This window comes from Schistocerca piceifrons, chromosome 1, assembly GCF_021461385.2.
Source record: "Schistocerca piceifrons isolate TAMUIC-IGC-003096 chromosome 1, iqSchPice1.1, whole genome shotgun sequence".
NCBI classification, from domain to species: Eukaryota; Metazoa; Arthropoda; class Insecta; order Orthoptera; family Acrididae; genus Schistocerca; species Schistocerca piceifrons.
In genome coordinates, this window is record NC_060138.1 from 1,193,721,329 (window position 1) to 1,193,747,420 (window position 26,092).

The 26,092-nt window shown below is 45.9% G+C and overlaps 1 non-coding gene across 1 annotated transcript; it reads right to left on the reverse strand.

Moving 5' to 3' along the window:
* Positions 1-10,883: 10,883 nt before the first annotated feature.
* Positions 10,884-10,967, reverse strand: Trnas-gga. The gene is given in 2 exon segments: positions 10,884-10,918; positions 10,928-10,967. It is a non-coding gene; the product is annotated as a tRNA-Ser (tRNA).
* Positions 10,968-26,092: the final 15,125 nt, after the last annotated feature.

The following is a 26,092-nucleotide window of genomic DNA, read 5'->3' on the forward strand; positions in this document are numbered from 1 at the left end:
CGAACCTGCGACATAGCAGCTGCGCGGTTCCGAACTGAAGCGCCTAGAACCGCTTGGCCACAGTGGCCGGCCGAGGAGCTAATTTTCTTCTTGTAAAATTCAAATGGTGCAAAACAAACAGAGAACAGTTCATCTCTCACACAATCATTTATGTGTCTTTCCCTGCCAATGCTACAAATACTGCCGGTAATCCTACCATTTACTGCGTCGTTTATATACTGTATCTAAACTACCGAATCAAGGTTTTGGTAGATCGCAACTCTATCCAAGAACAGATATTGTCTAACTTGTAATGCATTTCAGTACAATCGTCTAGCAACAGTAACTTCCTCGTGCCCACAGCATCGTCAGCTAATAATCTGATAGCGTCTCTATGCCTAACATCAGCAGTCCTGTTATTCTTGCATGGGGCGCACTCGACGTAATTTTCATTTTAAATTGGCCCTATCCGTCCAGTACAGAGTACTTTGTTCTAACAATACACGGGGTGGTCAGAAATTGTCTGAAACCCTTGTAGGAATTTTGGAGGGCAGGTTATATTGGGACATAAACATTAAAAAAAAATTCGATTCGTTGCGCCGTTTCCGCGTTATTTAGCATTGTAGTTAACTGATCAGGTCGTCACGCTGGAAGAGTCAAGTTTCAGCTAACCAAACAAAGCACTTGTCGGGCCGCTACGCCCCTGGCAGGCCGCTTGGATGTCAGCGCGACACTCCAATTGGCTAATTTCAGTGCTAAATACCTCCGAAACGGCGCACAGTATCGAATTTTTTTCCTAACATTTGTGCCTCAGTATAGCCTGACCTGCAACATTCCTACAAGCGTTCCACACACAGTCCGTTGTCTGACCATCTTGTATAAAAATTGTGCAGTTCACTCATCCAGTATTGCAATGTTACACTGTAAGTTGTTCTGAACGGCACTGAGCTGAACGATGTTTACACCATATTAAAGTATAACTGTTGTGTCTGATGTATTACGTGTGAGACTTCCATACAAGCAAGCCTTTGCTTAATCATCATACAATATTACACGATACCAATTATTTTTGCATTTTTTCGTTAGAAATATTTACCCAGTGCTCTCCATAAACCAGTAAAATAATAACAACCGAAAAAGTAATGCACCGAAGTTGACCAAACTTAGACAGAACACGTGACAGGACATAAATGCCCTACGCAGACGCACCCTAGTGAGACGAGCGGCAAGCGCGGAACAAGTAACTGGACCCCTCGTATACATGCCACCTCCATGAAGCCATCTGCGTGCAGCACACAATGACGTCACCCTTTTGGTGGCTGCAGCAGGGGCGGGCAGTAGATGGAAGGGGTCAAAGTCCCTCTCATTATATTACGTACAGCGAAAATGAGTCGTGAGAGCGTGCTACAGTCCGTGACTCTGGGGATGACTGGCCCATTTGGGTGCGGTCCGTTCGTTCATAAGAGTGAGAGCCCCATAAATGACGACGTTTCGGTTGATGCCGTGATCGTTGATATTTGACTTTCAGGAGGCAGCCATATTGTTTCGCACTGTCGATTTGTGAACAAAGCACAACTTTACGAAACTTGAGACCAGCTCTGAGGTTCGCAGCTCGTGGTCGTGCAGTAGCGTTCTCGCTTCCCACGCCCGGGTTCCCGGGTTCGATTCCCGTCGGGGTCAGGGATTTTCTCTGCCTCGTGATGACTGGGTGTTGTGTGCTGTCCTTAGGTTAGTTAGGTTTAAGTAGTTCCAAGTTCTAGGGGACTGATGACCATAGATGTTAAGTCCCATAGTACTCAGAGCCATTTGAACCATTTGAACCAGCTCTGAGACTAGATGCAGAACTTCCCAACAGGTGAAACTTAGTGCGTCGCTATTAAAGAAGCGAAATCATCTGAAGTCAAACTAAATTTGAAAGTATTCCCAAGAGTGTCAGTATGGCCCTTACAGTTCATGATACATATAAATCATCTTATGGAAGAAGGGTAGATCACGTAACTAATGAGGAGGTATTGAATAGGATTGGGGAGAACAAAAGTTTGTGGCACAACTTGAGTAGAAGAAGGGATCGGTTGGTAGGACATGTTTTGAGGCATCAAGGGATCACAAATTTAGCATTGGAGGGAAGCGTGGAGGGTAAAAATCGTAGAGGGAGACCATGAGATGAATACACTAAGCAGATTCAGAAGGATGTAGGTTGCAGTAAGTACTGGGAGATGAAGAAGCTTGCACAGGATAGAGTAGCATGGAGAGCTGCATCAAACCAGTCTCAGGACTGTAGACCACAACAACAACAATGGAAGAAGTGGCTCACACGAACGCCACATCTTTTACACACTCAACATTCGAACTCAGCAAGCTACCCAAAACTGTCCCTTCCGCAGAATATGAACTCCGCATCCGGCAAACCGGTGATTATTTTTTCGGCCGCTCTGTGCAAGAAAACTGTAAGCCGTGTAGTGGGACAGTACTAATGTTGAGCTAGAGAGTACGTTTACATTTTTATTACGAAATTTACGGAAAGGTTGACTACTTTCTTAAGTACGCTGTCAGACGGGGTAAAGTCTTTGAAGGAAAGAAGTCATAAAATAACGAGTACTTTTATTCAGAACACTTTTTAAGCCTATGATAACGTTTGAGCTTTGTTCAAAGCACAATTCAAAAAGAGCAAAATGCCCATTTCACCTTTTTTCAATTTTATTCTAGATATCTAGATGAAAATCGTCTTCCTTGGCTTTTCTTGTCAGTATTTAGTACGGGAACAGAGGCGACATTATTTATACGACTGTCAGTGTTTGTATTATCCTCAAGTTACTTGTAAAAATGCAAATATTATGCTGGACCACAGAAAGAAGGAGATAAAACGAGAATTATTGCACACATTTGTTGTTCTTCGAAGGTTAGAGCCCCAGACTTTCCAAATGCGGGAGAAAAGTGCTTTTTTTCTCTTCAACATATTCTTCTCTGAGGTAGACAGCGAGCCTTCTAGCGTGATGCTCATATCTTCTGATCCAAATAAGTTGCAAAGAAGCAGTGATGAAATTAATTCCCTATTCGACACGGTTATCTTTCCCTTCTACTGCATTTGTTCCCAATTGCCTGACGATCAGCACTTTCATTTCCTCGCAATAAACAGGGTGAAGAAAAAAATCACGCACTCGGACTTCGCAGCGCGATTCCTCACATACTGGCAATATAAAAACGTCTGTCACAAAATTTCGTCCTGCGCATATTTTGGGCAGTAAATGAACATTAAAGATTGGCAGTCTGGCAACACTGTGATCATATCTACAGAGTAAATCCCTCTGTCAGTAAACAGAGCAGAGACGTGCAATTGGTGCGTTAGATAGCGTTTTGGGTTAGCGCACAGCAGGTCGAGGGTTCGATTCTGAGTCGAAGCTTCCCCATTTTTGTTTCCTAAAAGTAGTCTCCGTGGTATGGTATCTGGCATATTAATAAGCATATAGCGATTGCAGTAGGTATTCTACAAAATATTTGCCGGCCGGGGTGGCCGAGCGGTTCTAGGCGCTACAGTCTGGAACCGCGCGACCGCTACGGTCGCAGGTTCGAATCCTGCCTCGGGCATGGATGTGTGTGATGTCCTTAGGTTAGTTTGGTTTAAGTAGTTCTAAGTTCTAGGGCACTGATGACCTCAGAAGTTAAGTCCCATAGTGCTCAGAGCCATTTGAACCATTTTCCACCAAAATATTTGCCATTGTGTACTACGAACACCGAAATGGAAATACAATCGTTTTCATTCGTCAGCTTTTAAAGAAGCCTTTTGCACGTCGTGAACACGAATGGTTTCGCGCCACTACATCTACTAGCTTCCAAACCTGTTTTGTCTGTACCCTCCCACAAAGGCCTCATCGACATTATTTGCGAAGCACGTTGCTAGCGTCACTGCTGACTTAAGGTCCTAACAAAAAGTGATGTACCTATACTTGGCAAGAATGATGGGTGGTATCAATCGACGGGACAACTGGGGGAGTGTACACAGAAAACAAGTTTGGAATTTAGTGGATGCATTGGTGTGAAACAATTCGCGCCTACGACATGCAAACGGTTTCTTTAAAAGGTGACCAATGAAACGATTGTATTTCCATTTCTGTGTTTACAGTACATAATTGCAAATGTTATGTAGAAGACTCACTGTAATCGCTATATCACTATTAGGATACCGTACCACGCAGACTACTTTTAGGAAACAAAAACAAATAAGCTTCGAGCCAGAATCAAACCCTTGACCTCCTGCATGCTTACCCAAAAAGCTATCCAACGCACCCATTGCACATTTCTGCTCTCTTTCTCCTAACAGAGTGAGTTACTGTACATGTGATTACCGTCTTACCAGATTGCCCATCTTTAACGTCCATTTACTGCCCGAAATATACGGAGGACGAAATATTGTAACAGACATTTTTGTATTGCCAGTATGTGAGGAATCGCGCTGCGAAGACCGAGTGCGCGAATTTTTCTTCACCTTGTATGTAGGGTGTCCATAACTAGAGCCACAGTTTCAGAATGATGTACGAAGAGAACCACTGCTGAGAATGACGTCAAATTTGAACAGTATATTATTGTCGCAGGTGAAACGTCATGGAACAAAAAAATTTAACGAGAATTTGAACAATAGATGGCGTTTTAGGTGTCAGAGTATGCAGACCAGCAGATGCGTGGCACACGGCTTCTCCTCTGTTTGCCTCCGAGACACTCAACACGATTGTCTCCGCGAAGGATCACGCGCTGCTCGTAAAATTCGTTTACAAGAACGTTGACTGTGCGCCAGTAGCCCTGCAGGAGTTCCGGACACTGAAGTGTTTGCGAACAGCCATTGGTCCCGATATCTTCTAACAGTCTAGGAAATATGATTGCAAAACTGGAAAAGACAACTCCTTATGTCGTGCAATATGGCAGAGGGAGAAAACAGTTGATTCGACGTCTGTTGAGGTGACCACAGCATTGGAGGAGGGGACGAGTGGTGGTCTGCAAACATCCAGTGCACGGGGAATTGCCCGAACGGTATATACACGCTGCGAGCACGGTGCACAAATTCTCACTAAAGACTCTGCATTACTATCCATACAAAATCAAACATGTTCAGGAGCTGCTTCCTGCCGACTAGCAGCAAGAGAAACGTTCTCTCTGGGGTTTTTTGCTCGCATGGAACGGGACAATGAATGGCCATGGAATATTCTGTGGACAAACGAAGCACGTTTCGATCTCCAGGGACAGGTCAATAAGCAGAATTGCAGAATACAGCCAACAGAAAATCTGCACACACATCAACGAGTGCCACTTCATTCTGCAAAGGTGGCTGTGTGGTGTAGATTGACGGCATCGTCTATCGTATGGCCGTATTTTTTCGAGGAGAGCATTTCCGCGGAGCCTGTTGCCTCTACTGTCACTGGTAAACGCTGGGAGAGTCTTTTGCGCACCGACGTCATTCCAACCATTCAGTTTTTATTTTATTTATTCGTTCGGCATATACAAGGCAAATATTACAGTGTCATTACAATCCACCAGGAAATTACAACACTACACAATGCTACTTATAGTTTTGAGCCAATCTATGGCTAGGTCAGGCAGGTAATGTATGTCCTTCAGTTCACCACTGTATCCTACCACTTCACACACCAGTAGGTGGTCCATTGTCTGGATTTCACCACGTTCACACGCGGGACTCTCCGCAAGTCCCCACTTATTCATTAGATGTTTGCATCTTCCCACGCTTGTTCTAAGGCGATTTAAGGCAACCCGGAGCTTCCGAGTAAGATCCAAACCATTTATCTTCTTGCTGGGGTCATCGATAAGCTTTTGGTTCTTGTGTGTTCCCCCCAGGCTAGCTTTGGGTCGAAGTCCTGTAATTCCCTGCCAATCTTCCAAAAGGGGGACCTAGATTTTAGCCTGTTGATGGGTGTTAAGTCTTGGCGTATAGGGAGTTCTGGATTGTGTACGATCTTCCTATATATTCTCGAGGTCGCCATGGAGCGCCTTATATCAGGGGGTTCTATGTTGGCAAGGACTGGGAGCCAGTCACATGGGGTAGCCCGAAGTGTGCCTGAGATAATTCTCATCGTCTCTTTCAATTCGGTGTCTACTTTATTTACGTGCGCACTTTTCGCCCAGACTGGTGAGCAATATTCAGCCACGCTGTACACGAGGGCTAATGCTGACGTCCTTAGTATATTAGCTCCGCACCCCCATGATGTTCCAGCCAGTTTAGACATAAAGGCATTTCGAAATTTTAATTTCTGTTTGGTGTCTTCCAGATGGGAGCTGAACGTTAGTGTGCGGTCTAATTTTACTCCCAGATATTTGGGCTTATCTTCATGTCTGATATGCCGGTCATTCAGGGAAAGCTGTAGTTTCCTGCTTGAAGCTCTGTTATTAAGGTGCATTATGGTACTGGTCGTTTTATTGGGGTTGGGATGCAAATGCCACTTAAGGTAGTAGGTGTTCAGCGCTTCAAGGTCCGCATTCAATGTTTTTTCAAGATCTTCGAAATTTTTGCTTTGGTATGCGATGGCCAGGTCATCCGCATACGCAAATTTACGCGACCTAGTGCTCGGCATATCAGATATGTATAAATTAAAAAGAGTCGGCGCCAGGGCTGACCCCTGCGGCAGGCCATTGTTTATGACCATGCTTTTGCTGCTCTTTCCATGGAGACAGACCTTTATCTTCCCGCCCGTCAGCATATTTTTTAGTAATTTGTACGTCTGATTGCATTTGATAATTCGAGTAAGCTTGAGCAGTAGTCCTTCGGTCCAGGCAGTGTCATAGGCTGATGTAAGATCTATTAATACCAGGCCAGTTTTCAGCTTGTTCTGATAACCTTTCTCTATATATGTTGTAAGGGACAAAACTTGTTCACAGCAGTTCCTTCCCACACGGAACCCTGCTTGATAGTCTGGGAGGTTCGCCTCAATGTATGGTGCTAGTCTGGCCAGTAATGTTCTCTCAAATAGTTTGTAAGAGGTACAAAGCAGTGAGATCGGTCTATAGTTCTTTGGATTATCTCCATCCTTCCCTGGTTTCAGTACCGCTATTACCTTAGCTGCTTTGCATAACTTCGGGAGTGCACCTGATTTAATGCATTCCGTGAAGAGCTTGGCCATCCATTTCCTCCCAATGGGTCCCAGCTCCCTCAGAAATTCTGGGAGGATTTCGTCGGGTCCGGCTGCTTTCCCTGTTTTCATTAGTGTTAGGGCCTGGGTAATCTCCTCGACGTCTACTGCTTTGACAATATCTAGATTAGTTGGATTATTGGCTAATTCCTTGGTTAGGTTCCTGGAGATCCTTTTCTTCTCCTCAGTCTTCAGGCGTATTTTGGAGGTCTGTTTCATGGCAGTCGCTATTTCGGATGGGCCCACACCCGCGGCCGATCTGCGTGGTGTTGTGGCACCACCCAGTTTCCGTAGTAGACCCCAGCTCTTCCTGCTAGAATGGGTAAAGTCCAGATTCTCCATTGCCATCTTCCACCTGTTCCTACGTTCCTCGTTCATAGTGTTGATCAGTCGTTCTGCAGTCTCGTCCTCCCCACTCCTCTCATACTGCTCTAACAATGACTCGCACTCCTCTGACCAGCAAGGAATGTATTCCCTCCGGGCCCCTCGGGGGATAGCCTTTAGGGCCCCTTTATATATCATGTTTACAAACCTTTGGTAGTTCTCTGGACTTGGTGGTATTCGATTTATTGTCTTGTCAATAAAAGATTTATACTTCCCCCAGTCTGCTTTTCTCAGATTCCACCGCGGAATCGGGGGGCTCTTTATGATCGGGATGGAAAGGCCGATCTCCACAATAATCGGGAGGTGCTGGCTCCGTGGGAAAGCTTCGAGGACTCTTCTTGTAGCTTGCATTGGTACGCCCGTTGCGCCGCGTGTGACAAAGGTCAGGTCAGGTGTCGTCTTTGTGCCCCATACTTTTGAATTGATGGACGCTCTGTCCTTGGGATCAAACAGGAGGTGTAGGTCCCGGTTGTCAGCCCAGTCACTTAGTCCAACGCCTTCCGGAGTGGATCTCTGATATCCCCATCTGGTGTGCTGGGAATTAAAGTCGCCGGCATAGACTGCTGGATGATTAGCCTGCGGTAAGATTCCTATAGGCCATTGCTGCGAAGGTGGTTTGTAGACATTGTAGATTGTCATCTCTCCCAGTTTAATGCCTATTGCGTGTGGAACCGATTCCACATTGTTCTCGAGGTTTCCTAGAAGCTCATTTTTCACCAGGGTCGCCATACCATGTTTGTCGTGTCCTGAGTATCCCACATTGGTGAATCCTGGTATGCATAATCGTTCGATGTTTTCATCCGTCAGGTGTATCTCCTGCAAGAGTACGACACTTACTCTTTCTCTTGTTACAATTTTTTCAAGGATTTCTCCTTTCGTCCTTGTGTAGCCTTCTATATTGAAGTGGCACACTCTCACCATCTTCGTGGAGTGATTCCGCTTCTGAATCGTTTGCCTTCTTGTGGGCCGGGAGGCATTTGAGCGTCCGGTCGCCGGAATTGCGTAGACTTTTTGCCGTTGCATTTTACTGCAGCGTTGCCCGGGGAGCACCATCTTGGAGGTTGTCTACACGTCGCTCCCCCAACCATTCAGTAGCGCAGATGTATAGGTAGGATCATTTTTATGAAAGGTGGCGCTCCTCCGCACATTGCACAGCCAGTGGGTGTTGCAGAGGCGTTTCGGAAATGCTAGAATTATCAGCCGTCATTTGCCTACAGTCTGACCGCCCAGGTTACCTGATCTTAATCCAGTCAGGCAGCAGTAGCCGACCGAGACAGACGCAGCAACAGGAAAGTAGCCGCTTTTGTGACATTTGCGGGTTCCTAGCCAGGAGCGAATTTTATTATGTCATCTGATTGCTTTAATAGTTTAGTTTCTTGAGTTACTGCGTGTAAATTTAATATTTAATAGTCACAGTTGTCGCGTTTTCGTTTGCGTCGGAAAGTAAACCGATTTTGTGACATATTACAAGTTACTAATGAGGGGCAAATTATTTAGTTTCACCTGAGTGCTTCGGTAGTTAGGTTTTTGAATATCTGCGTATTACTGCTCCTGCATATTACTTTCAAAGTATGCTGATGCATTAGCTCCATACTTAACAATCATATACAACCGTTCGCTCGACGAAAGATCCGTACCGAAAGACTGGAAAGTTGCACAGGTCACACCAATTTTCAAGGTGCTATTGACAAGGGATTTCAGATCGATTCCTTATTTCTGGATTCCGGAAGGCTTTTGACAGTGTACCACACAAGCGGCTCGTAGTGAAATTGCGTGCTTATGGAATATCGTCTCAGTTACGTGACAGGATTTGTGATTTCCTGTCAGAGAGGTCAAAGTTCATACTAACTGACGGAAAGTCATCAAGTGAAACAGAAGTGGTTTCGGGCGTTCCCCAAGGTAGTGTTATAGGCCCTTTGCTGTTCCTTATCTATATAAACGATTTAGGAGACACTCTGAGCAGCCGTCTTCGGTTGTTTGCAGATGACACTGTCGTTTATCGACTAATAAAGTCATCAGAAGATGAAAACAAACTGCAAACGATTTAAAAATTATCTGATGCGAAAAGTGGCAGTTCACCCTGAATAACGAAAAGCGTTAGGTCATCCACATGAGTGCGAAAAGGAACTCGTTAAACTTCGGTTAAACGATAAACCAGTCTAATCTAAGAGTCTTAAATTCAACTAAATACCTAGGAATTACAATTACGAACAACTTAAATTGGAACGAACACATGGAAAATGTTGTGGGAAGGCTAACCAAAGACTGCGTTTTATTGGCAGGACACTTAGAAAATGTAACAGACCTACTAAGGAGACACTACGCTTGTCCATCCTCTTTTAGAATACTGCTGCGCGGTGTGGAATCCTTACCAGATAGGACTGACGGAGTACATCTAAAAAGTTCAAAGAAAGGCAGAACGTTTTGTATTATCGCGAAATATGGGAGAGAGTGTCGCAGAAATGATACAGGGTTTGGGCTGGAAATCATTAAAAAGAAAGGCGTTTTTCGTTGCGACGGAATCTTCTCACGAAATTCCAATCACCAACTTTCCCCTCCGAATGCGAAAATATTTTGTTGACACCAACTTACATAGGGAGGAACGATCACCACGATAAAATAAGGGAAATCAGAGCTCGTACGGAAAGATATAGGTGTTCATTCTTTCCGCGCGCTATACGAGATTGGAATAATAGAGAATTGGGAAGGTGGTTCCGGAACCCTCTGCCAGGCACTTGAATGTGATTTGCAGAGTATCCATGTAGATGTTGGTGCAATGTTACGAATGTGCCGGAACAGAAGGGAGGCACTGCGCAACGCATTCTGAACGCAATCCCCTTGACACTGCAACGTGTTCCGGAACATACTATATCCGGATTTTAACTTGTGGCAGAAAATGGTGAACAGCATACTGAACATTGGTGAGAGTCTCACGACGATATAAAACCGATGTCATTTTGCTTCTTATGCGGTTGTTGGCCCCACGACATTTAGAAACCGATTTGTTCCGTACGATGTAATGCGACCTTGCTGTGGGGCACGGGCGTACGTTACTAAGAGTACTGCAAGTGTTGACTACCGAACTTGTGCAGTGATGGACATCGAACAGCACGGATGATGTAACGTGCAACTCGAACCGTAGCCACCGTGTCGATATTCAGCTGTTATTTGTAGCCGACGGTTACAGCGGCATCTACTGGCCACATTTTCGTTAATTTTTTTGTTCTGTGTCCTTTCCCCCTGCGTCAATATTAAGCTTTTCAAATTTGACGTCGTTATGAGCTGTTCAAATGGTCCAAATGGCTCTGAGCACTGGCTTCTGAGGTCACCAGTCCCCTAGAACTTAGAACTACTTAAATCTAACTAACCTAAGGACATCGCACACATCCATGCCGGAGGCAGGATTCGAACCTGCGACCACAGCGATCGCACGGTTCCAGACTGTGGTACCTAGAACCGCTCGGCCACTCCGGCCGGCTTCTGAGCTGTGTTTCTCTCTCTACAGCGCTCTGAAACTGGAACTGCAATTATGGACGCCCTGTATGTGTGTGAAAATCTATAGTCCTCGTTCAGCGATGTGACAGGGAGTTTATAGCCCACGAACTACCATTCATGCTTCAATTATCCAAACTGGAGCTGTAAACTCAACGACTACTGCGTAGTAGTAGAGGCAAGAAGAACCGGACGACAGCGGACAGAGCGCCACCGCCTTTCTCAGAGAATGTCGCGGCACTGAGGGTCCTGTTCACGCGAGAGCATCGTAAATCATCGCGCGAGGTCCCGTGTGGTTCGCCAGACACCCAGTCCGTACGTCGTTAAAAAGAAGAAGGCGCAGGCTTAAAAGTCTTGTCGACGATGACGTCGTGAGAGGCGTTGCACAGTCTCGGCGTAGACGAGGATGGGAAAGGAAAACGGTCATCTACTTTTCTAAGACATTCCTCGTAACAGATGTAGGAAAACCTTGGAAGCTGGTTGGCTGCGCAGCGTTTTGAACACCGATCTACATCTACATACATACTCCGCATTCCACCATACGGAGCGTGGCGGAGGGTACCTCGTACCACAACTAGCATCTTCTCTCCCTGTTCCATTCCCAAACAGAATGAGGGAAAAATGACTGCCTATATGCCTCTGTACGAGCCCTAATATCTTATTTTATCTTTGTGGTCTTTCCGCAAATAGAAGTTGGCGGCAGTAAAATTGTACTGCAGTCAGCCTCAAATGCTGGTTCTCTAAATTTCCTCAGTAGCGATTCACGAAAAGAACGCCTCCTTTCCTCCAGAGACTCCCACTCGAGTTCCTGAAGCATTTCCGTAACACTCGCGTTATGATAAAACCTACCAGTAACAAATCTAGCAGCCCGTCTCTGAATTGCTTCTATGTCCTCCTTCAATCCGACCTGACAGGGATCCCAAACGCTCGAGCAGTACTGAAGAATAGGTCGTATTAGAGTTTTATAAGTGGTCTCCTTTACAGATGAACCACATCTTCCCAAAATTCTACCAACGAACCGAAAACGACTACCCGCCTTCCCCACAACTCCCATTACATGCTTATCCCACTTCATATCGCTCTGCAATGTTACGCCCAAATATTTAATCGACGTGACGGTGTCAAGCGCTACACTACCAATGGAGTATTTAAACATTACGGGATTCTTTTTCCTATTCATCTGCATTAATTTACATTTATCTATATTTAGAGTTAGCTGCCATTCTTTACACCAATCACAAATCCTGTCCAAGTCATCTTGTATCGTCCTACAGTCACTCAACGACGACACCTTCCCGTACACCACCGCATCATCAGCAAACAGCCGCACATTGCTATCCACCTTATCCAAAAGATCATCTATGTAGATAGAAAATAACAGCGGACTTACCACACTTCCCTGGGCACTCCAGGTGATACCCTCACCTCCGATGAACACTCACCATCGAGGACAACGTACTGGGTTCTATTACTTAAGAAGTCTTCGAACCACTCACATACTTGGGAACCAGTCCAATATGCTCGGACCGATGACCACGCCGCCTGGTCTTCTTCCCCAAACCAACCAACCAACCCATATGCTCGTACCTTAGTTACGAGTCTGCAGTGGGGCACCGAGTCAAACGCTTTCCGGAAGTCAAGGAATATTCCGTCTGATACTCTTCACCCATGGTTCGCAAGATATCATGTGAAAAAAGGGCGAGTTGCGTTTCGCAGGAGCGATGCTTTCTAAAGCCGTGCTGATGCATGGACAGCAACTTCTCTGTCTCAAGGAAATTCATTATATTCGAACTGACAGGGGAACCTCCCCATCGCACCCCCCTCAGATTTAGTTATAAGTTGGCACAGTGGATAGGCCTTGAAAAACTGAACACAGATCAATCGAGAAAACAGGAAGAAGTTGTGTGGAACTATGAAAAAATAAACAAAATATACAAACTGAGTGGTCCATGCATAATATAGGCAACATCAAGGACAATGGGAGTCTAGGAGCGCCGTGGTCTTGTGGTTAGCGAGAGCAGCTACGGAACGAAAAGTCCTAGGTTCAGGTCTTCCCTCGAGTGAAAAGTTTAATTTTTTATTTTCAGTTTCTGTGACAAACTCTTATGTTTTCATCACTTTTTTGCGAGTGATTATCACATCCACAAGAAAACCTAAATGGGGCAAGGTAGAAGAATCTTTTTACCCATGTACAAGTTAGGTGGGTCGGCAACATATTCCTGTCATGTGACGCACATGCTGTCACCAGTGTCGTATAGAATATATCAGACGTGTTTTCCTGTGGAGGAGTCGGTTGACCTATGACCTTGCGATCAAATGTTTTCGGTTCCCATTGGAGAGAGACGTCCTTTCGTCAACTAATCGCACGGTTTTGCGGTGCGGTCGCAAAACACAGACACTAAACTTATTGCACTGAACAGAGACGTCAATGAACGAACGGACAGATCATAACTTTGCGAAAGTAAAGAAAGTAAAATTTTCAGTCGAGGGAATACTTGAACCCACGACCTCTCGTTCCGCGGCTACACACGCTAACCACGGGACCAAGGCGCTCCTGAGCTCATCTTTCCTTGATGTTGCTTATCTTGCACATGGACTACTCAGTTTGTATATTTTACTAATTTTTTTCATAGTTCCACACAACTTCTTCCTGTTTTCTCGATTGATCTGTGTTCAGTTTTTCAAGGCCTATCCACTGTGCCAACTTATAACTAAATCTGAGGGGGGTGCGATGGGGAGGTTCCCTTGTGAGAATATGTTCGAGAATCCTGCAACAAACTGATGTTAAGGATATTGGTCTGTAATTGTGAGGATCCGTCTTTCAACCCTTCTTATACACAGGCGTCACCTGCGCTTTTTTCCAGTCGCTCGGGACTTTACGTTGGGCAAGAGATTCGCGATAAATGCAAGGTAAGTAAGGAGCCAAAGCAGTAGAGTACTGAATACTACTAAAGCGTCTCAGAATCTGCGCCGTGTCGTTCAGTCATTACATTATTGCAGAAAGACCTTAGCTACCGACGGTTCAAATCACATTACGTACGATGTTGTGCTCTAAAAGTAACGAAAAAGCTTTGTAAAGTATGTATGTTGTCGACACACGTACCTGTTACACAATATTCGTTACTCGCTACTTCCGTTACTCAACGTTATTATTGATGTAGCTCTTAGAGACAAATACACTGCCGGAAAAAAAATTAATACACCCCTTTCGAGGTTTCCAATTCACTCAAGATTTATTGTTGCAACAGTAAGTATGGCGTACATGAAATGACTACATTTACAGATCAATAGCGCAAGCCACTCTGAGGTACCAGATATCTACTGTACCTATGCTGACACACCCATACTAGTATGTGGTGTAGTCTCCACGGGAGGCAGTGCAAGCGCTGACTGTGGCATCCTGTCGGTCGTACACACGTCGAATTGTGTCCTGTAATACGTTATTCCATTCCTGCTCGAATGTAAGACTTGTTGGTTGATGAGTCGCGCGAGTAACTTCTCGTCCTGTCATATACCACAGGTGGTCAATTGGAGACTGAAATGCCTGGGCTAACAGGACAGAGCGGATTAGGTTGTGGAAATGGGCCAAAATGAGTTCCTGTCACTTGCACTCAACATACAAACTTTATTCATCAACACACAACATTACAACAAGGATGCAAAATACTCAAAACTTTAATCGACCTCCTTTGGTTAACTTTAGATCGGCTGAAGGCCACCCTCAAAATCCAAGTCACAAGTCCTAAGCAAGAAATTGAAATACAAGGTTCTTCTGGAGGTTTCACCCTAAAATATTTTCTAAATCTTAAATCTAAACAGGCTGAAGGCCGTAGGAATTTAATTTTAATTGAACTTGACTGTACGCCGCATGTTAAGCAATAAGAAGAATTTCAATCAAAATGCAGAAGTCCGTATCTTAAAACAGTTCATGCAAAATTCGGCTGAGGGCCCCATGCAGAAGCAAAACAATCTTATATCTTAAGGGCAAGACAAGAACATTAATTTTAGAGATATTAAAACTCGGCTGCAGGCCGCACATCAGCAAATAATAACGACTTAAGCCCTAGAAAGAAGAGTTTCAATTTTAAAAGGCAGAAGGCCGTATCTCCAAACATTTCATATAAAATTCGGCTGAAGGCCCCATATAAAAGAATAACAATCTCATGCCTTAAGGGCAAGACCAGATCATTAATTTAACAGATATTGATACTTGGCTGAAGGCCACAAAATTGTTCAAATGGCTCTGAGCACTATGGGACTTGACAGGTATGGTCATCAGTCCCCTAGAACTTAGAACTACTTAAACCTAACTACATCACACAACACCCAGTCATCACGAGGCAGAGAAAATCCCTGACCCCGCCAGGAATCGAACCAGGGAACCCGGGCGCGGGAAGCGAGAACGCTACCGCACGACCACGAGCTACGAACTGAAGGCCACACATCAACCAAATAGCTAAAACCAAAACATGGAAATTACTATGTAGCACACAAGGAACGGCGCTCAGAAATTTCCAAGGGTCGGCCTGAGATTGTACCACTAACGCACGTTTTGGTGAGACAGGCAGCCTGTCCAACGACTTTTTAATCTAAAGGCAACCCAACCGACAGACAGCCGACCGACCAATCAACAAAATCAGTTCCGCTCCACGCAACCAGCAAAACGACCACAGGATTTCAATACAACGACACACAGAATATTGGCGCCCACAACGACAAACAACACCTCAGCTGTCGAACTACACGCTGCGCTGGACAGCAACAACACGACGAGGAAAATAGACTGCCGAAAATTACGCCAACGACCAGGGCAGGTAACCGGAACGACAACGGCCACAAGGCAGAAGGTACCGCTGGTCAACTTAAATAACAGGGAATAAATTAAGTTAAACTCCACAGGAAGACGGCTGGCCACGTGAATACACACACATTGTTGGTCGTAGGAATGTCCCGAAAGCGACAACCAGGATCAAACGAAGAATTGTAAACAGTTGAGGCTCGATAGTAGGTTAAGTGAGGACTCAAATTTCATGTCCAATATCGGTGGGCGACGAACTTCGTAGCACTCGCAAGCAGCACCTCACACTCCAACAGGGCGTGCACACCGCCAGCGGCCCTGGCCAGAGTACGCGCGACGGAGACTTCCTTGTTACTCCACGCCAACCGACCGACTGCTCAGGCCCGGAAACGGTGAAATGACCAAATATACGTCTGTCGATGAGACGACCAACCGAACGACCCACCAACGGTCGTCCCGCCCCAATCTCCCTCCGCGGACAGTTTATGAGTATCGCCAGCGGTCGGCGAGCACTGGCTGTCCGCGCCCCGTCACCGTCTTAACTGCTGCTGCGTCCCGACTGCACAGCTGGTCCGTCTCCAATTCACTGTCAGACACACGACGACCTGGAAAAACTATCGATCGCTCCAGAGTTGGTACGACAGTACACTTATCGATAAGCGCTGCTGCTGCTGCTCACCGGCAAGTAAGGCAGTAAGTTAGTGAACAAGAAAACGAGGCGGCAGTACCGTAATAGAAGATGACAAACAATAAATGGCATGAACACGAGCCGTGCACGGCTCAGAGACAAGTCTGGAGACCGTGCTGTCCATAGAAGTTGCTGCACGTCTTTCAGAGTTCGTTGAGTTCTGCGGGCAGTGTGTCGGCATTATCCTGTTGGAAGAACACATCATCTTCCTATTGTGAGAACGCCAAAAGAGCGGGCCTACCACCATCCTGCACGTACAGAGTGGTAGTTGGCGGTCCCCTCCAGAAACACAGAAAAGTGAACGAGAGTTGTAGCTTACCGTAGCCCAGACCATCGGGCCTAGTGTGGCTCCAGTATGTCTTGGATGAATGCATTCTATGGGACAGTGCTCACCAGATCTACGTCGTATGCGCAGACGATCAACACTTGCGTGCAGGCAGAATCTGCTTTCATCGATGAAGACCACAGGGCGCCATTCCATCTTCCAAGTTACCCTTGACGGCAGCAGTCGAACCGCGTACGTCGATGCTGTTGCGCGATTGGGAGACGGGCTAGAGGTGTGCGTGTCCATAATCTCACAGCTAATTTCCAGCTCACAGTAGTTTGCGACCGCTGGGCTCTCAAGCCCTCTTATTTGTGTTATAGTAGCAGTACGCTCTACCGCTGCTGCCCTTACAGTACGATGATTCTGGCGGTCGTCTGTGCTGCGTGGCCGTCCAGAATCTCGTCTTCGGTTGTGAGAATGTTCCCGTGACCACTGATACCAGCTTCGATGCACAACTGACGCAGCATGTCCAACTCATGTGGCACTTCTTTGAAAGGACCATCCCGCCACTCGGAAGACCACACTTTCACCCCATTCAAACTAGCTCAGTTGGCTGTAGGCAGCACGAGTGGGTCTCTGTGACATTGCAAGCTTGCTACTTTCTTTTATAATCTGGACTTTAATAAAAATGGCAAGGTACTGTTAATCAGAACACAGGGATAAGTTATGATCAAAATGACAGTAGATTTATTCATTGTTAACATCACAAGACAGAAAAAATGACTAAAGAACTGTCACACAAACATTTTCATTTGACAAACACTTTCATCAACATGGGGTCTATGGTGGACAAAGTGATCAGCTGGGGATCGACACACGACACTAACCAAAACACCAATCGCTTTATCTGACTTCATACACGTGAATCCGGGCTATGACACAAAAACTACGCCACCACCAAGCATCTATACTCTACTATTCCAAAAAAAGAAAAACATGTTTCGAAATAACAGGATGCTGAGAAACATATATTGGAGCTCTACGCCGTAGCAGCGAATACTTTACCCTTCTACAGGTTGGGGCGTCACACCACGATGCGTTCAGCGACTGAAGTCATGGTTGGCTGCAATCTGTTATTAATGGCGCGCACCCAAAAAATGCAAGTATGTGGTATCGCGTTCAGGTAATTCAGAATGCAGGTACTTCCCTATGAATCCCCGGTGGATTCCAGTGTGCAGGTGGACCTGTTTGATGGTCTGCCAAACCAATTTGACTCCGTGCCACGACTACGCGTGACGGAATATGTCAAATGTTTAGACGGCCGACTCAAGACAAGTAAGTAAACCCACTCATCACTCGTTGTGTGCGTGATGCTAGAAGCAGTACCTCTGACGGGTCAGAAGGTGACTGGCACAGGCTCTAAGTGGCACACTAGCAAAGGACACGAGTCTCACCGTTTAGGCAGAGGCCTGCAGTTCTTTACTAGAGAAGTGCCAGTACAAGATAGATCTCTTCTCTTTCTGTCCAGTTCCTTGTCAGCTTTGTAGCAAAGCACATTTACATCTTAGACCTCCCGCACTTTTGCACAGGCCAATCGCGAGCTGGAGCACTGCATTTCGAGCTGGGAGAGGGCCCTTTGCTCTGCAGTGCACCGATTTGACCAATCACAGACTTTAAAGTTAACTGGGAGAAAAGGAAAAAAGATTCAGCTTTGCGCCCTCTTTCCCACGCGTTTACGCCGTGTCTTTTGCTAACAACATGTCAAGGATGAAACAACCCCTCCATAAAATGCTTGTTATCTCCCCTGTTGCATCCATTTCGAAGTTTCCAAAGAACAGCCATAAACTCGTCAAAAGCCTCATGCTTTCACAAATATGTTTTGTAACAGAGTCTAGATGTGTGGGTGCCAGTGACCTGACCCACCGAAATTCGCAGAAAGCTCACAGTTGTCTTGTCGGCTTCCTGCCTAACAAAGGTTTATCCTCTGCTTTATTGGTGGTCTACAATGCGCTGGCCATTGCAGCGGCGACTTCTCGGCGCTAGTCAGTATTACTGGATGCGGTTGCCTACCGACTGGCACCAACCAACGTGTCTGCACTATGAGACCGCGAAATTCGGCCGTTCAGAAACGTTTCCACCCAGGTTCCGAAAAAACGCGCTTCCCTTCGCCCACCGTCGCCATGCTTTTACTGTAGTCATTTAAATCGGCACCCTATTCCTTTGAATGCAGGTAAAGCTTGTCGTTATTCCTTCCTTAGAGCACGCAAGCAAGAGCATTAACAACTGCCCACCGTTTCATTATGATGTATGAAGTGAAATTGCAACAAAGAACACATTCCTACAGAACATGAAGCGGCATAACACCTAATCAGAATTGAGAGTGCCCTGCAACTCTCAATGTGGTTGTTTGCTTGCTTCACACGTTGCACCACACTGTAGCTTCTGGCTGTGAACATTCCTTGTTTAAGAGCAGACACTGATGGCGCTCTGGTAGTTATGCCACTAGGCGATCTGTCGGCGGACGATGTCAAAACCATTATCAGTACATCTACTATCGCACAGGTGCCATACGCAGCCACGGGATAGAAATCGACGTCTTCTTTACAGGTGTACTAATTCATTTCCGGGAGTGTACTTTTTTTTGCAAATAGATCAAGTGGTGGGTATAATCGTGCTCGTGAACGCTCCATTTCTTTCCTGAATTATTTCTCTTATATATACTTTTAGCGACCGGTATTCAGTTGATGAATGATATGAATAAAACTGACAAAATTGCTGCCTATCACCATTTCCCTACGAGACATGTAGCAGTACTCATCTATAATCTTCTGCCCCTGAACTATGAGGGCTGCTTCACTTGCAGGTGATCTGCGCCTAATTGACAGGTTTAATTTGAAAAGGGGAGTGGGAAAGCTACGAAACAATGATAGCCAGTGAACACCGTTAAATTTGTGTGTACAGGGGTGGGCAATAACATGCAAACAGCATATAGATGTAGGAAATCCATTGCCATTCAGAACAGCTTCCAGTCGTCTCTGAATGGATAAATATCCAGGTCTTCCGTGGTTTTCAAGGGAACCTTCCTGCGAAATAATGGAAAGTTCAGCTAAGGAAGACGGAGGTGAACACTGCCGGCTGGACAACATTTTTCCAACTTCCGTCTCAGTTTTCACTACAAGTTGTGATAAAATGCACTTGGGGCTTCCTCTCAGCTTAGCGTGTCAATCGGCAGTTTGTATCGCTTGCGCCTTAAGCCAGCCCTAGAGATGGATAGCGATCATGCGCTCTTCTCTGCAAAGTAATCTGAAAAGGCTCAATAATATTGAAATCTGGTGACTGTGGTTACCTTGGTAGAGGCGCCAGTCCACCATCGAGCTCACAAAACCAGTCCTGAACAATGTGAGCTGTGTCAGCAGGAGTTCTGTCTTCTTGGAACACAGCATTACCATTGGGGAACAAACATTGTACCATGGGATGAATCTGTTTAGTCAAAATGGTTACGTAATCCTTGACAGTAATGTAGTTTTGCAGAGAAACCATAAGGCCTTTGGAATACCAGAATATGGTTGCCCAAATCATCACCGCACCTCCACCATGTTTCACTCTTGGGACGTAAACTTGGCTAGTGAACCGGACAATCGGGAGCTAAGGAAAACGGGAAGGACCGCGCCCACAAATCAACTGGTTACTATTTCATGCAAATAGCAATTTATTGATAAGTTAAAATTTAAGTTTGAATCAAAGAAATAAATACTACAATTTAAATCTTAAGGCCACATTTTAAAAGAAATGTAACATGCCTCTAATAACAATAAAAGTGCCAGCTATGCAAAAGCTCTGGTGAAATTTGCAATTTAAGTATTAAGTCATTAAAGCAAAGACGTTTTTCGTCGCGGCGAGACCTATTTACGAAATTTGAGTCACCAACTGTCTCTTCCGAACGCGAAAATATTTTGTTGAGCCCAACCTACACAGGTAAGAATGATTATCAAAACAAAATAAGAGAAATCATAGCTCGAACAGAAAGGTTTAGGTGTTCGCTTTTCCCGCGCGCTGTTCGGGAGTGGAATGGTAGAGAGATAGTATGATTGTGGTTCGATGAACCCTCTGCCAAGCACTTAAATGTGAATTGCAGAGTAGTCATGTAGATGTAGATGTAGATGTAGATGAGTTCAGAGCAATATAATATGCTTTTAATACAGTACTGCTCTTTAAAATTGCTACACCACGAAGATGACGTGCTATAGACGCGAAATTTAACCGACCGGAGGAAGATGCTGTGATATGCAAATGATTAGCTTTTCAGAGCATTCACACAAAGTTGGCGCCAGTGGCGACACCTACAACGTGCTGACATGAGGAACGTTTCCAACCGATTTCTCATACACAAATAGCAGTTGACCGGCGTTACCTGGTGAAACGCAGTTGTGATGCCTCGTGTAAGGAGGAAAAATGCGTATCATCACGTTTCCGACTTAGTTAAAGGTCGGATTGTAGCCTATCGCGATTGCGGTTATCGTATCGCGACATTGCTGCTCGCGTTGGTCGAGATTCAACAACTGTTAGCAGAATATGGAATCGGTGGGTTAAGGAGGGTAATACGGAACTCCGTGCTGGATCCCAACGGCCTCGTATCACTAGCAGTCGAGATGACAGACATCTTATCCGCATGGCTGTAACGGATCGTGCAGCCGCGTCTCGATCCCTGAGTCAACATATGGGGACGTTTGCAAGACAACAACCATCTGCACGAACAGTTCGACGACGTTTGCAGCAGCATGGGCTATGAGCTCGGAGACAGTGGTTGCGGTTACCCTTGACGCTGCATCACAGACAGGAGCGCCTATGATTGTCTACTCAATGACGAACCTGGGTGCACGAATGGCAAAACGTCATTGTTTCGGATGAGTCCAGGTTCTGTTTACAGCTCGATGATGGTCGCATCCGTGTTTGGCGACATCGCGGTGAACGCACATTGGAAGCGTGTATTCGTCATCGCCATAATGGCTCATCACCCGGCGTGATCGTATGGGGTGCCATTGGTTACACGCCTCGGCCACCTCTTGTTCGCATTGACAGCACTTTGAACAGTGGACGTTACATTTCAGATGTGTTACGACCCGTGGTTCTACGCTTCATTCGATCCCTGCGAAACCCTACATTTCAGCTAGATAATGCACGACCGCATGTTGCAGGTCCTTTTTCGGGACTTTCTGGATACAGAAAATGTTCGACTGGTGCCCTGGCCACACATTCTCCAGATCTCTCACCAATTGAAAACGTCTGGTCAATGGTGGCCGAGCAACTGGCTCGTTACAATACGCCAGTCGCTACTCTTGATGAACAGTGGTATCGTGTTGAAGCTGCATGGGCAGCTGTACCTGTACACGTCATCCGAGCTCTGTTTGACTCGATGCCCAGGCGTATCAAGGCCGTTACTACGGCTAGAGGTGGTTGTTGTGGGTACTGATTTCTCAGGATCTATGCACCCAAATTGCTTGAAAATGTGATCACATGTCAGTTATAGTATATTTGTCCAATGAATACCCGTTTATCATCTACATTTCTTCTTGGTGTAGCAATTTTAATCGCCAGTAGTGTAATATTAATTAGAAAAGAACCAGCTATATAAAAGTTCAAAGTGAAAATATCATTTTAAATCTTAAGGGCAGAGTTTGGAGAATTTTGACTACAAGCTTACTCTTTGCAGACTACTGAAGTCACACGAAGCCACACTTAATACTCATCTTCTACATCTACATTTAAACTCCGTAATCCACCCAACGAGGTGTGGTGGAGGGCACTTTACGTGCCACTGTCATTACCTCCCTTTCCTATTCCAGTCGCGCATGGTTCGCGGGAATAACGACTGCACGAAAGCCTTCGTGCGTGCTCGAATCTCTTTAATTTTACATTCGTGATCTCCTCGGGAGGTATAAGTAGGGGGAAGCAATATTTTCGATACCTCATCCAGAAACGCGCCCTCTCGAAACCTGGACAGCAAGCTACACCGCGATGCAGAGCGCCTCTCTTGCAGAGTCTGCCTTTTGAGTTTGCTAAACATCTGCGTAATGCTATCGCGCCTACCATATAACCCTGTGACGAAACACAGTGCTCTTCTTTGGATCTTCTCTATCTCCTCCGTCAACCCGACCTGGTACGGATCCCACACTGATGAGCAATACTCAAGTATAGGTCGAACGAGTGTTTTGTAAGCCGCCTCCTTTGTTGATGGACTACATTTTCTAAGGACTCTCCCAACGAATCTCAACCTGGTACCCGCCTTACCAACAATTAATTTTATATGATCATTCCACTTCAGATCGTTCCGCACGCACACTCCCAGATATTTTACAGAAGTAACTGCTACCGGTGTTTGTTCCGCTATCATATAATCACACAATAATCTTGTGTAAGGTGTCGGCGCTGCATGGGTGCAAGAGGTGATTTGAGATGGGCATTTTTAAACAAACAGTAGGGTGGCGTATCCGGAAGGTCGGTCCAGGGTGAAGCAGACGAACTAGGCTGCGAGCAACGTGGAGCGGCAGTCCGTACAACCCGATGAATTGCGATGCCACGAACCAACGATCGGACGGCGGCAAAGTTGCTCCTTTCACAGCCGCACTAGCTGGCGGACGCGACGGAGGCAGACCCCACCAACCGACCGACTCGCCCCACACACCACTCGTCCAACAGCCAATTTCCTGTGTCGGTCAGAGGCGGCTTTCGCAGACCAACGTGGCTCAAACAGCCCCACTCAGCTCCTACATAGGAACCCGACGTAACAAAACAACTCTGCTCTAACCGTCCAACTTCGCTGTCTCAGACCAACTGCCTTCCCACGCAGGAACACACCACACATCCAGTTCTTCCTTCTAGGCCAACTTCGGCCAAAGATGCTGACTGAACAAATAGTAAATCGATGGCAAACCCGAGCCAGTGGTGCCAGACAAGACACAAGCGAAGTAAAATCTAGCGCCACGTATCAGCTAGAAGTTGGAAAAAAGACTCATCTGACCAAATAACTTTCTTCATTGCTCCATAGTCTAGGTTTTATGATCTGGGCACCATGTTATCCTGTTACCGGCATTTGCACTGCTGACGAGTGGTTTTGGAATTCCAGCTCGTTCTGCAGTTGTATGTTCTGGAGCTCCCTTCATGTTGTTTTGGCGCCGACAGGGTTGGCGATTGCAGCATTCAGTTCCGCAGTGACTTGTGCATCTCCCATCCGGTTACAGTCCGCTTCAGTTTCTGTCTGTCACGATCACTCAACACAAACCTGATTGGCGTTGTGACTTGTGTTTTCAGCTTAAGCTGTATGCGGTATGAATTTTCGATATGGTGCCTCTTGAAACATTAATTTTCGATATGGTGCCTCTTGAAACATTAATTTTCGATACGGTTCCTCTTGAAACAATTTGCCGACGTTCTAACTCAGTCAGCTCTGACATGATGTAGTCACAGCCACACAGGATACTGTTCTGTCCACGACTCACACTTGCAACTTATTCAGGAGAATTCCCAGGTGCCGTTCACAATCAAAGACACCAACGCAGCCTGCAGGCTAGGCTAGCTTGCGTACTTATGATGAAGAGTACATTTCTCGCGGTGTTTGCATATTTTTGTCTAACCCCAGCATATTGCAGGAAGATACACAAATGCAAGGTGTCACAAAGGAAGCACTACGTCTCAGCGTTACAACCCTTTTAATTCTAACACTTCGTTCTTCATCTTCCACTCTTATTGTTCCCTCTTAGAAGAAACCGGTAACTGCCTACTGCAAATTACAACTGTGATGTAATAAACGATCAGCTACATGCTAAGCTGCCTCAATGGAATAATTAATGAACACTAATATTCCACCCTAGCCAAACACTCGTAGGTGGATGACTTCATGATATGCCACCTTGCTGTAGGACGAGGAATGAAACTAAAAGAATGAAAGGTTCAAATGACTCTAAGCACCATGGGAGTTAACATCTGATGTCATCAGTCCTCTAGACATAGAAGTACTTAAACCTAACTAACCTAGGGACACCACACACATCCATGCCCGAGGCAGGATTCGAACCTGCCACCGTAGCAGCAGCGCGGTTCCGGACTGAAGCGCGTAGAACCGCCCGGTCACAGCGGCCGGCAATGTAACTAAAAGAAAAAAGATCAAACACAGTGAGAAATCTAAAAGAGAATTGGTCCAGTCCCTAGAGAGAGAACGGAATGTTTAAGTGAAACGAATTTGCATATTACGTGCACAAAGGGAGGAGTCAAACACGACAGAACTTACCACACAGCGTTCAGTGTCGTTGCGATCCCGTATCTCGCGATGAAAAACAGCGTGACTGCACGAAAGCAATTAACGTAGTTGCTGCACGTTTCCTGGGGAGAAACACGCTGATCATACCAGACAGTCTTAGTCCAAGGCTGCTCGCAGGGCTCTCGAATACAATGTTCGCCGGCCCTCCTACTATCTGAGATGTATACTCGTTCAGGATCAGTAACCTAATGGTGCTGGAGAGCGCCTCACCGTGCTATTAGTATACTCGGATGCCGCAACGTAACTTGCGTCCGCAGTTACCAATTAGGTCCGCGTAGCAAACACCGCAGGTAGAGGAAGCTGACTGTTGGCGCTGCGGTCTCTTTGTCTCTCAAGTTGGGACAGCTGTTTGGACGCTAGTTGCCCGAATGAGGAAGGAACTGTTATCTCCTCACCACCACATGTTCCAGAATTTGCCGTGTCCGCACTACAAAGTGCCCTTCCTTATACCGTGGAGTGGGGATTCAGCCGATACAGGCGTCATCGGTATTAATCGGTATATAACACAGAGACTTTTTGAAGACGTATGACGTACGTATGACGTACATGGCGTGGCCACAACTTCTGTCCAGGCCAGCCCTATCACAAAGAAAGAGAACCAAATAAAATTAATTTCGTAATTCCAACCAAAGATTCAGGTTGCCTCTCGAATCTCGGGCTTACAGACAGGCGGGTCATTAATTAGAATTTCATGAAATTAATAGATCAATTTATGCAATACGGTTAACGTTCCCCAGCCAACGGGTGCCACCGATGAATTGCCTATATGGAGGACCATCAAGTGAGGAGGACGAAGTAATTTCCACGCTCTCTAGTTATTTAACAAAGACATTGCTGAAGATAATGAAGTTCCTTAAAATATCCTGGCCTTTACATCTGAATTTAAGTTGAAGCCATGAGGTGATGGAGGCATTCCAGTTCCTCCCTCATCCGGGGAATTGGCGGCCAGACAGGTGACTCGGCGGGAGAGTTAACACCGGCTATCAGGGTGAGGCCGCCTGTCGTGTTGGGTGTGAGGACCTATTTGTTAACTGTGAACGAA